This window comes from Anolis sagrei, chromosome 5 (genome assembly GCF_037176765.1).
Source record: "Anolis sagrei isolate rAnoSag1 chromosome 5, rAnoSag1.mat, whole genome shotgun sequence".
Lineage (NCBI taxonomy): Eukaryota > Metazoa > Chordata > Lepidosauria > Squamata > Dactyloidae > Anolis > Anolis sagrei.
Window position 1 is genome coordinate 134,108,105 of NC_090025.1, and position 13,016 is coordinate 134,121,120.

Here is a 13,016-nt window from a genome sequence, read left to right on the forward strand (position 1 = left end):
AAATTTGGTTTCCTGCACTAGAGGTGGAGAAAATGTGGTGTTGGAGGTGCTTCTGATCCCTGAACCCCACTTTCATATGATGAAATTTGCCAGTCCCTGAAAGCCATCTCACCCACCTCATCCCCGATTTCTGTGCAATCTCAATGTGTTTTTCTCTCCAAAAGCATGGCTAAAATGTGCAAAATTGCAAATGAACAATTTTCCAAAGCTTCCCATCACCACTACTATTGCATCTTTTTTTGGCCATATCCTAGCTAAACTGGTGACTAGAAATGATGGGTGGTTGCCATTTTACTTGGTATATAAATGATAAATGCATCATTTGGGACATATAGAGACTGCAAGTGGAAAACCCGGTACTCCCTAACTCTCATGCAGTTATCTATGCAGTTAGGGTGCATCTTTATTGGCTCTTTGCCCCAAAGGGGGAAGGTTGAATCAGTTCCATGGTCATTGTATTCAGGGAGTGGCCACAGTTGATTAAACTTCCATCTCACCTTTCTAGACTTGGACAGCCGCAAGATAGAGGATGGCACCTACATTACCCCTTACAGTGCCCACCCAGCACAAAAATGGTGCTGTTTGTCACTCGGTGCCTGGAATGACAATAACCAGTGCAATGAAGCTTTGGATAGTGTTATTCCAGGTGCTGAGTGAGAATCAGTGCCATTTACATGCTCGGTGGACATTGCAAATGGTATATTAAGAGGAACATGGTAAGGGCCATGGTCAAATGGTGCTGAACCAGTTCCAGTACCACTTGTCTATATTGCTACCATTTAGTCATCAGGATCGTTTGGGGCCGCATAGTTTAGGCAAAAAAATAGGCAGATATCCAACTATCTGTTAATGTAGAACTCATTGTGTATGTTATGGATCATGTTGTTCAAACCAGTATGCAAATCCATAAGGCATGCGACTTTGAATTCAGGTCTTCCTTCTAGGAGAGTTTTGATCTGGCACTGTATTTCTTCTCAGAGAGTAGATGGAGAAACTGTTTGAGTAATTCTCCCTCCCTCCTGAGAATATGATCTGGATGGCTGGTTAATCTTCCTCAACAGAGGGTGAGGAGATATGGGAGACTGAAATGGAAAAAGGAATCAGCAAACATTGCCTCTCTCCCCCTTTCTTTTGCCCAAAGCTTTATAAATAATACTCTGCTTCCCTAGGCAAGAGAAAGCCCGAGATGCATTCCAAGGAAGACCATTGATCACAATGCACTGAGGTGCGATTAGCGATTAAATTGCTACTTTGTAGCACCAGCTTGACATTTGGATGCCTTTTCAGTTTGTTGGCACTGCCCTTTGTTCTCCTGTCATGTTCCTAAATAGCCTTTTCACAGCCTAGTCTGTGTATTTCATATCTTCTCAGACACTGCTCAACAATTTAGATCAATTTTCCCCCCACTTGTTGTATACATATAGACGAGTCTTTACATAGTGAAATGCTGCCTTCTCCTTATTTAATGGCAGCCAGACTGTTTATCATGAGATTCCATACTCATCCTTCGTAATCTCTTTTTAGCACCCACCCATGAAATAAGTTTCCACATCTGGCATCCTGTTAAACACTCTGTGTTGAAATCAGATTGAGTTGGGAGAATGGTTGGGGAGGGAGAATTTATTTAATCTGTAAATGTTTGAGACTCATTTCTGTTTATGTATTTTATAATCAGAACAGTTGAAAACACTATTCAAAATATTCTGTTGCTGCTAATAAGGACCATTTTAAAAACTGAAAGGATGATGTCAAAAAGTGGCTGAGTGACATTTTATTATTAGCTCGTGCATTTTCCCTTCCAAAGCCTGTAATTTTTTGTGTTAGTGCATAGAAAATGGTGTTTAGAATACAACCCGTATGAAAAAAATAGAGCTTGAAAACCCACTATTATCTGTCCATTCTGTTGCTTTGGCTCATAGCTTTAGGCTGCCAACTCATGTGAAAGCAAACACATTTTACATTTAAAAGCACTTTAGTTCTTGCTTGGATAAAGTTTCTCTTGCAACCGGCAAAGTCAGAACAACCTCAAGGCTCTGAAAACAAATGTGCATTTCCTGTGTTTTGGTACATAAAGAACAATAAGTCAATCAATAGAGTTTTCCTATATGTCAACATTTGGGTTTTTTAAAGAACCTAATTCAAGGCTTTGTAATCTCTTGATTTGTAGTGTCTTGATTTAAGATCAGAATATTCAGTAACTTTGTTGGGGGTGAGGGGAGGAAGCATATGTTTTAAGTACACCAATAGCCTATTTTTTCTCTTCCAGCAAGAACCAAATATACATCGAATAAATGAGGTAGCTTCCTCAGAGGCTCCAGAAGTGGGGAGATGGGCTTAGCTTTGCCAGGAAGGCCACCTCTGTTTCTTCAAAGCTCTCTAAAGCAGCAGAGGTGGCCATGGAGCTGGGCAAGTCCACAATGCTTGGCCCTGAGGACTCCTCACACCAAGGCATTGTGGTTAGGGTATGATTCAATCCAACTTCTGTGGTCAGTATTTCTCTTTACAGGAAAATAGCAGGCACATAAGGGAGCAAGGGAGCAGTAGTGGTGATTCTTCATTAATAGCATCTTGAACCTACCTTTGCTCATGCAACCTACTTGAAAGGCAAAATATATTAGAGCCTCTCACCAAGGTAGTATGGTTGCCATAAGCAGACTAGGCTGATGTGGTCCAGCAGTATCAGTGTACTTTTGATAAGCTAAATCATCACAAAAAATAGTATCCCAAACTATGTTAGACATAGTTTCTACAGCATCTACACCACTGAATTTATGCAGTTTGGCACTACTTTAACTAGCTTGGCTTGATGGTGTGGAATCATTGGAATTGTAGTTTAACAAGATCTTTAGCATTCTTTGCCAAAGAGTACCAGTGCCTCATCAAACTACAAACATCAGGATTCCATAGCATTGAGCCATGCCAGTTAAAATGGGGTCAAAATACCGATAATTCTACAGTGTAGATGCAGTCATGTAATCATAGCAGTCATCTATGATTTCAACAGTTGTAGTCAAACCCAAATATGGAAATTCCAGTGCTATAGCATCTCTTGGAAGTGACAACCCCAGCCTCTGAAGGGAAAGTCACCACCTTCCAGGATGGTCTGTTTCACTATTAAATAACCAGGTATTGTCAAAACCTTGTTTTTTAATGTAAGGTTCATTTTAATGCATTTGTTCAAGTTCCTACATGAACATCAGAAAACAAATGTATACCCTCATATACTTAGCAGGGGTTTGCAGTTAGCTGTTGAATCATATCTTGGTCAATTACTTTGTATGGCTGGGTCTATAGTCCGTCTTTGTTACTTTTCTTCATGTCAATGCAATTTAATACCCAGAAATGGTTGCAGTACTCAGCACTGGTGAGCTCTGGCCATCATAGAACAAAGAGTGGTGTTGTTGCCTTTTTGTGATCCAGGTGCTATGCATCTTTTGATGCATCATCATCCAGAAGACCTTTTAGGCACCATAGAGGGAGCTGAATGAATGTACGTTTCCTAACCTGGCATTTCTACGAGCAGTAAGAAATTGATTGTATTTGCAAAGACCATAGCAGATGATCAGTATCTTGTTCCTCCCCCATAATTGCCATGTTGGACCATTTGGCTGTGTTATTACAGATGATGCCAGGCTGTTATATGAAGGCATTTGATTCAGGAGCATTGCTGATATTATCATCAGTACCTCGATGAGAGGCAGCCTGGGACACTGTGAGCATCCTGCTTTGCTCATTGAAGTCTCTTTTTAGGTGGGGCACAGAAGGCCATTCTCGAGTCCTTTCCACTTCATCCAAAATGTGCTCCATGTGGGAGGTGTGGGGAGGGACTCAATGTAAATAAAAAAGATTTATCTAGTCTGGAATTCAAGGGAAAGAAAAACCAATGCATTCAGTCTATCAACATACTCTATGTCTCCTTCCTCTGAGCTGAGACCACCTGCTTCTTTATTTTCTGAATTACATGCCTGCCTCTCTCTGGCACTGTTAAGCTGCTGCTCCTGCAGCAATGCCCTCCCTTGGGTTTGGCAGCTTTCAGGATGGAGGAAGGACAGGGAACTGTGCTCTGTCAATGTTGAAATCTTGGCTGTTGAGATAGGAAAAGCAGGATATAAAAACATAAGTACAACAGATTATTTAGAGTCTGAGCAATGGACAAGTGTGGGAATGGCAAAAGAAAATGACTAATGTTAGATGCTAGCCTATAAACCTAGTAGGACACTGACTGTCCTAAGGACATGGCAATGCTCAGAATTATTTATTGGAAAGGTTCCAGTGTTTTCTAATTAAACAGAGCTGCAGGACTTCCCTATCACCACAGAATCATGAGTGATCCTAGGGACTGGATTGATGCCTCCGTGCTATTATGGTGTTGTGGAGTAACCTAAGATGCTTTCTTTCCCATGCGTCAGAATTCTTGACTTTAAAGTAAGCTGTTGATCTAATATGCTGATACTTTATATTAATTTTACATGCCTTGTTCGAGTGACTTCTACATATGGTACTTAACTTTTCTTTGTGCCCAGATCGTGGTATTTATGCCAAAAACATTTCACATTCTTGAAAACCTTTATAATGTCCTCTTAAACTATAAACTGGACTGTTGTTTAAAATGTAATTATGCACATCACCTATGTCCAAATTTACTATTATTTGCTGCCTTTTCCCAAGCCCTCTTCACTATATGTAAATCATGAATATAGAGTTGGAAGAGATCACAAGGGCCATCCAGTCAAATCCCTTGCCATGCAGGAATATAAAATCAAAGCATTTCCAAGTACAGATCTAAAATCCGAAATAACAACAATAATAATAATAATGACTCTGGCACAAGCCAGTCAAGATGGTCCCAGTGGTGATCGGCACACTGGGTGCAGTGCCCAAAGACCTTTGCCTGCACTTAAACACAATCAGCGCTAACAAAATTACCATCAGCCAGCTGCAGAAGGCCACCTTACTGGGATCTGCACACATTATTCGCCAATACATCACACAGTCCTAGACACTTGGCTTGAAGGCAGGTTACAGAATAATTAAAACACATAAACATTGTAAAAATATCACAAATACACAAATTAAAATGTAATGTTAATGAAACTAGCTGTGCAAATATCATGAGCATATATGTATATGGGATTTTTTTCTCTCTTTCCAGCACCTACAGTCTTTCCAAAGTTCATGGCCAGTTTATTGTTCTAAATTTGTGTACATTGATTTTAATTCAACACTTTCTTTACTAAGATGATAGACAATATACATGGTTCCTATATTTTAATAATCCTTTTAATATATTATTCAAACCATATGACTGGATTTTGAAATAGTTTCCATTTTTTTTCTCCAGTAGTTAAGGAAAAGAATAATTTTGCAATAAATATTACTTCTCAAGCCTTATGGCTCATGTTGTAACATTATTTCTTTATGACTGTAACAGATGTTCTTACTTCCTTTCATTATTCAATTTCTATATGATGTGCAACACTGCAAAATGGCCTAATGGAGATTTGTTTGGTATTCATATCCTTTTAAATGTTTGTTTTACCTATTCTGTTGTTTAAGATAACTACTGTTTCGAATGAAAGGGAACATTTATGAGCTTTTTTTGCATGTGCTTGTCTTTCTGTTTTTTAAAATTAAAATCAGTTTTTATCTTTTGTGTGGTTAAAGGGTCTTGGCCTTGAAAAATATCTATTAAGTTCACTTTCCACGTGTCTACATAAAGACATTACTTACATGTTATTGATTAAATGAGTGTTTTTAATCACTTGCCATTAGGAGGTTACAATGTCATCTAAATTGTATTGATTCAAATTGTGTAAGTAAGACAGTAACAATGTATCTTATTTTCTACTGTACCATTCAGTATCATGTACAAAGAATGCTATTTAACTGAAATAAATTCTGGATTAGATTTTAATTTTGCTTTAGTACAGTGGTTTCCAACCTTTTCTTGACCAGGGACCACTTTGACCAGGGACCACTCTCTAAAATAAGTACCAAAAGGGTTACGAATCGGTTTTTGGTCAGCTTTAGATTAGGTTTGGTTATTTGGGGTGCTGATTAAGAAAGTTGCATTGGATAGACTACATCAGCTCTAGTTTCTGATACAGAACATATGCTCTCCAGTAGTCACCATCCTGTAGTCACCATCACACTCGCTGGCATGGGACTCGGGGGCATGGTTCTTCTGTGGCTCCGGTCTTTCCTGGAGAGTCGTTCCCAATTGGTGAAGCTGGGGGACTCCTGCTCGGACCCCTGGCCATTGACCTGTGGGGCCCCGCAAGGTTCTATTCTGTCCTCCATACTATTTAACATCTACATGAAACCTCTGGGAGAGGTCATCTGGAGTTTTGGAGTGCGGTGCCACCTCTACGCAGTTGACACCCAACTCCACTACTCTTTTCCACCAAACTCCAAGGAAGCCCCAAGGATATTGGACCAGTGCCTGGCCGCTGTGATGATCTGGATGAGGACAAACAAGCTGAGGATCAATCCTGACAAGACAGAGGTCCTCCAGGTTAGTCGCTCATCTGACCGGGGTGTTGGGTGGCAACCTGTGCTGGACGGGGTTGCACTCCCCCTGAAGTCACAGGTCCACAGCTTGGGGGTCCTCCTGGATTCAGTGCTGATGCTTGATGCGCAGGTGTCAGCCGTGGCCAGGAGGGCCTTCGCACAATTAAAACTTGTGCGCCAGCTGTGACCATACCTCATGAAGTCTGACTTGACCATGGTGGTCCATGCCTTAGTTACTTCTAGAGTGGACTACTGTAATGCTCTCTACATGGGGCTACCCTTGAAGACGGCCCAAAAACTACAACTTGTCCAACGTTCGGCAGCCAAATTAATAACTGGGGCAACCTACAGGGAACGGTCAACCCCCCTGTTTAAGGTCCTCCACTGGCTGCCGTTTATTTCCGGTCCCAATTCAAGGTACAGGTTATCACCTATAAAGCTGTAAACGGTTTGGGACCCACCTACCTTCATGACTGTATCTCACTCCACGTACCAGCCCGGGCCCTTTGTTCCTCAGGGGAGGTCCTCCTTTCGCCTCTACCAATCTCACAAGCTCGTGTGGGCACAAGGGAGAGAGCCTTCTCTTCTGTGCCCCCCCCCCCCCGACTTTGGAACTCCTTACCTGGGGAGATCAGGAAAGCCCCTTCACTGGAAACATTTAAAAAGAACCTCAAAACCTGGCTTTTCCACTGCACCTTTGGCGAGTAGGTGCACAGAATGATATTTTACACCCCCCTCAACGTTTTCGGCTAATGCAGTTACTTAGAAGATATGTCTTTGAATGTCATGGCTATTTGTCATTTTCATTATGGACACTTTTTGTGGATATTTGTGTGCCAGACATGATGGCAACAGTCGTCTCAATAACAATCAGTAGACAACAATAGTAAAATACAGCAGCTACACTGGAATGGTGCTTATAAAATACTAAGAAAATAAAGTGTGCCAGGAAAAAAAGATTTTCACTGTGTGCATAGCTATGTGTATTCTAACAGTGTTGGAAGACAACTGTTGTAGGGAAGACCTTATTAGGCAGTACAAATTGTGAAAAGAAAGAATTTTAAAGGTCTTACACTTTTTAATGGGCTTATTTCCTGGATGGTTAAGCTCTGGCGGGAAGGTCAAGGATCATGAAGATCACTGAGTGACCTTGAATGTCTTATGATCTGTCAATCAATCCTTATTGTTATTAATTTTTTCAGGTGTATCTACATCTATGTATCTAAAAATATAGACAAAAATGTATATAACTTTAAAATATATCTATATCCACATATGTAGTTATACACAGTCAATTCTCTGTATACACAGGTTATTTATCCACAGACTCAAGCAGTCACAGTTTGAAAATATTCAAAAGGAAAAAAAGTTCAAAAACAAATTTAGATTTTGCCAATTTATATAAGGGGGAGCATTAGTATATAATGGGAAATGTGCATCAATGTATTTTGGCATTCACAGGGGTCCTTGAACCAAACCCAAGTGGATACTATAGACCCACTGTATTTATAGTGTGTAAGGAATTATGCTGAAAGGAAATTTAGAAATGCTCTCTTGCATCTACACAAATGCTTCAGTTGAATTAATCCATCCATGCACGTTTCCATGTAGAGCACACACACGCGTGCGCGCACACACACAATATTGTTAAAGAGTTAATTTTTGTTAACCACAAGAATATGCATACTCCTTAAGGAATTTGCCTTCTGTTACCTAATAAAAATAGTTAACTTGAGAATATGATTTTAATTAGAAGTTTAATTTTGTAACAAAATTTTATTAAGTTATAAAAAATATAATTGCCTCACATTCCTTGGAAATGCAGTGTTAGCACCAAGGGAGAAAGATTTATTCTAGCTAATTAAGTGCTACCTGATGTTTTAAGTATCCCAAGTTCACTTCTTTACCAAAATTTATAGCTGTTTTTATTTAAAAAATAATTATCTATTCCTCAGTCCATATCCCAATCACCTTGAAATACAGAATGGGCAGGGCCGTTTTACAATCCTGTTGTTAGACTGTAAAGTAAAGGTCTAGATAGATGGACAGCAGCAGCCATTTCACATTACAGAATTATATTACGGCCATAGCCACTTTAACTGCCATAGTTACATTTTGTGGAAGCTAATCTCAAAAACCCAACCCAACAGGAATTGGAATTAACAGAGGTGAGAAAATGTGAGAACTCCAGAGTGAATTTGGAATGAAAAGAGAAGGGGAACTATACATTAGTGGTTTTGTTTTAGATGAACCAATGAACAAGTTTGATTTAGTACCTCTGCTATAGCTAAGCTTGATGTAGTGGTTTCCTCCTGCCATCTGATAATTAATGAAGAAAGAGAAGAGCTTCAATGGAGCTGGGTTGTCAGTAGCCTTGCTTCCCTTCAATATGTCTGCTATATCCTGTTAGCTATTCAGAGTGAGCACATATATTTTAATTCACCCCTCAATAAATTAAGTACCAAGTTTCATCTGAATATGTGTGAACCATGTATTCTTTTGAGAGGAAGCAAAAATATAGTCACAGATGTGGGAAGTGTTTCTAGCACTTAATCAGTTTTTCATATGCCTAACACTATACATTATCCTGGAAGCAATTAACAAATTCTTTATAAAATATGACAGAGCAAAATATTTGGGGCATAATAACTACAAGGTCTTCCCTTAATGCCGACACACATGCAACATCATAATGATGGATACATGATTTTAAAATAATCCAATATTTTGTCCTTAGTTAAGTTTACTATGAGGCATGTTGATAACATAGGTCCAAGTCATTTATGTATTTATTTGTATAGTTTTTGTTAACTGTAGATGTTTTGGGCAACATGTTTGTCACGTGCACTTTGAAAATACACCTTTTATTGCTTGGAATGTTTTTCTCACTACTCTGTTGTGAAAATCTACTTTTTTGCTACACAAGTAGTAGATATTGTAGTTCAATCACTCAGGAAGGACATGTCATTGCAATAGTTTCCATTGCTCCTGATTCAGTAATCTAAAAGTATAGCCAATTGTACCCTAGGAAAAGAAGGTCTTGACCAGTGGTGCTTGTACACTCTGCTCCATTCTCCCATATGGTTTCTCAGCCTAAGGCTAATAAAGTGAATGAGAGTAAAATCCATCCAGGCAAAGTCTTAAAAGTTGTAGCTTGCAATGATGGTGTCTATCAATAATTCTGTCTCTTCTGAAGAGCCTATCTAAATTTGGAGCTGGTTTTACTTTGAAGCCTTTGGCAAGCCTACTTTCTTCTCTACTGATGTGAGGGTTTAAAATGCACTGACCTACCCGCAACTTTCAAAGCTGGCTTTTTTCCAAGGTTCCTGTTTACAGCGGCTGCTGGTCTCTTTGCTTAGCAACCTATTTAATGGGGCCAGGGGGAATTTGGGCTTCCATCTCAATGAGTTTAGAATGCCAAAGAGGAGGAGCAAGAGTTCAGGTAGAAGAGAAATGAAAAGAAGCTCCCAAAATACTAGGTCATCTCAAGAAACCAGCTACTTCCTTCCTTTTTTTCTCAAGAACGGCAGCATTTTATAGAAATAAGTTCCTTTATTGTCACCATTGCAAAGCAATAACACTCTATTTTCCTCCCTTGCCTAGAAGTATAAATGTTCCTTTGTGAAGGATGAATTTATTTCTTTCAACACTGTTGCCTGGGATGGATTTTTTTTTTTTTTTTTGCCAGGAAGGGAAAGTGAAGTGCCTCAGTGATGTCAGGACAAAACAAAGAACGGAAATAGGACAATCTGGTGGAAAGAAGGGACAACATCTCTGCTGTTACTGAAAGTTGTTTTCCCTCCTCTTCTAAATTGCAATTGCCTGTCTTTCAGGCAAACACTTTGAACAGTTCATGTGCATTCTGTGAAGTATTGCCTTTAATAGTGGTGAGAAAATATTTGCATTTTCAATGGTATCTCTTAATGTTCTTGATGCACATAGCAAGCTACCTATGTCCCAGTTCAGTGAGTGTCTGATATTGTTAGATTTCCAGGAACTTTTCCATAACCAGAGCCCTATCCATGTCTCCCGCTCTATATGTTTATGCTACGTGTATGTGTGGTGGCAGCAAAGGGAGGACTTGAAGTTCTAGTTCCTGTTCTGAACACTGTGTGGCCTAAACCTCCTCAGTGGAATGTCTATAGACAAGACATTGCTTGTCTATAGTAGTGTCTGATTTCTGGATACCCTTCCCAGATTCAGGAAGGAAAAGGGCAGGAAAGATTTACCATATAATGTGGTCAGATTACACTGAATCATTGCTGATTGACCGGGTCAGTGAATCAAGCAGCTTGCACTGGTTGGTCCCAGAGGGTAGATTCAATGTGCACCTGGGAAGCATATATAAATAGTACAGCCACGTGGCTTTTAACATTTTATTCTGCTGTATTTTGAGAATGATCTCTGAAGGGAGCTCAGAAGAGATGCAGAAATGAAGATGAAAGAAGAGGAGCAAAGAACATGCAAGACAACTGAAGAAACTGAAGGCTTGAGGCAGGCATGTAGCCAGAAATTCTCATGGTGGTTCGCGAAAAGGCCTTACTGGTGCATTATTTAAACTGTTATGTTTATTCATATTGTGATCTGATCACCATACTCAATATATCCCATATGCATGGGGGTATTGGGGTAATGATACAAAAGGTTTGCTAGGCTAGACCCTCTTTCACTCAGACTCAGCCCCCCCCGAAACTCAGCCCCCCTGAACCCCCCCTGAAAAAAAATCAGCCCCCCCCCCCGAAATGAAATCCTGGCTACGGGCCTGGCTTGAGGAGATGGAGAAAAGCCAAAAAGCTCTTGCAGCAACCCTTGGCAGAGAACATGGTATAGTGGAACCTTGACTTAAGAGTGCCCCAACTGAAAACATTTTGAGTTAAGAGCAGTTGCTCGGCCCAAGTTTCACTTCAACATACAAGTAATGTTTTGAGTTAAAAGCTAGTACTAGAGCCAACGTGAGATTAGAGGGCTTTAGGACTTCAAGGGAGCAGCCTCTGTGCCTCTGCTTTGGGAGAAGACTGTCTTCTTTGCTCTTATCCACTTTGGGAAATGGTTGTCTGTTTTGAGGAAAATTGGCTTAGTTGGTTTTGTGTGGTTTTATCCCTGGTATGTTTGGCTGCACGAAGAGAAAGGGGGAGAGAGAGCAAGAGGGGGAGGGAGTCTGAGTGAGTATAGCAGGAGTCCTCAAACTTTTTAAACAGGGGGCCAGGTCACAGTCCCTCAAACTGTTGGAGGGCTGGATTATAATTTGAAAAAAAAAAACCTGAATGAATTCCTGTGCACACTTCACATATCTTATTTGTAGTGCAAAAAACACTTAAAACAATACAATAATCATAATGAAGAACAATTTTAACAAATATAAAGTTATTAGTATTTCAATGGGAAGTGTGGGCCTGCTTTTAGCTGATGAGATAGGATTGTTGCTGTGTGCTTTCAAGTCGTTTCAGACTTAAGTTGATCCTGAGCGAGGGCCGGGTAAATGACCTTGGAGGATCGTTTCCAGTCCCCGGGCCTTAGTTTGAGGACCCCTGGAGTATAGCATGAAGAAAATGATGATTCTGCCTCTTCACTTTGTGCTTTGCGCTTCCTTGCCATTGTGCTTCTACCATTTTAAAGTTGATCTTTCTTTTTTATTGTTCCATGTGAATGTGCATTTATAAAATATTTGTTATTTATAAAAATGTAAAAAAAAACATAACAAAAATTGGGGTGGTGGTGGCAGAATGGATTAATAGCATTTTAATTGTAAATTCATTTTGAGATAAGAGTGATGTGAGGTAAGAGCTCAGTCACATAATGAATTAAACTCTTAACTCAAGGTATCACTGTATTGACTGAATCACCAGTGACTGTGCAGGCAGAAAAACTCTTTAACTGACAAATAATTAAAATAAAATTGAAACCTGCAGTCCTCTCCCACCACATGTCCACCTACATAGTTCAGTATCTGTAAAAGAGAGACCTTTTATCAAAAATATTGATTGCTGCAACCATTCACAGAGGTATATTGATCTCAGGCTTGCTTCTTTCATGTAGGATTCTAAAGTGGATTGTAACCAGTAGTGTTCCATCCTATGAGTGCAACCAATACACAAGAACTGACTCATCAGACTAATGTTGATCTGCTATTAAATGACCAACTAGGTATTATATCTGTGGATTAGATTTCGCAAAAAATGACATTGTGATTACTTTGAGGAATGTCTCAAGTGACTCTCTCACCTAGCTTTTTAATTAGCTTTGTTTCCAATGTGGATATATCTTCTCTCTTTTCTGTATCATTTACATTCTCTAGACTGAAATGTTATGATACTCCATTAATACCAAAAGGAAAATATCCCCCCCTCCTCCGCTGGTTAGCTTAATTTCCAGAGGAATAACCACAGTTTGTAAAAATATGACTTACTGTCACAAATGCAACACATGTGTGCACTTGTAATGCATTTGGTGTGCTATGTATGCCCCAGGATTATTATTTTGTTTCTTTTTAAGCACACAAGGGAATA

The 13,016-nt window shown here is 39.7% G+C and overlaps 1 protein-coding gene across 2 annotated transcripts in view; it reads left to right on the top strand.

The window, feature by feature from the left end:
* IMMP2L (inner mitochondrial membrane peptidase subunit 2) overlaps positions 1 to 13,016 on the top strand; it is a 630,428-nt gene that overhangs the window by 225,659 nt on the left and 391,753 nt on the right. The window lies entirely within an intron of this gene.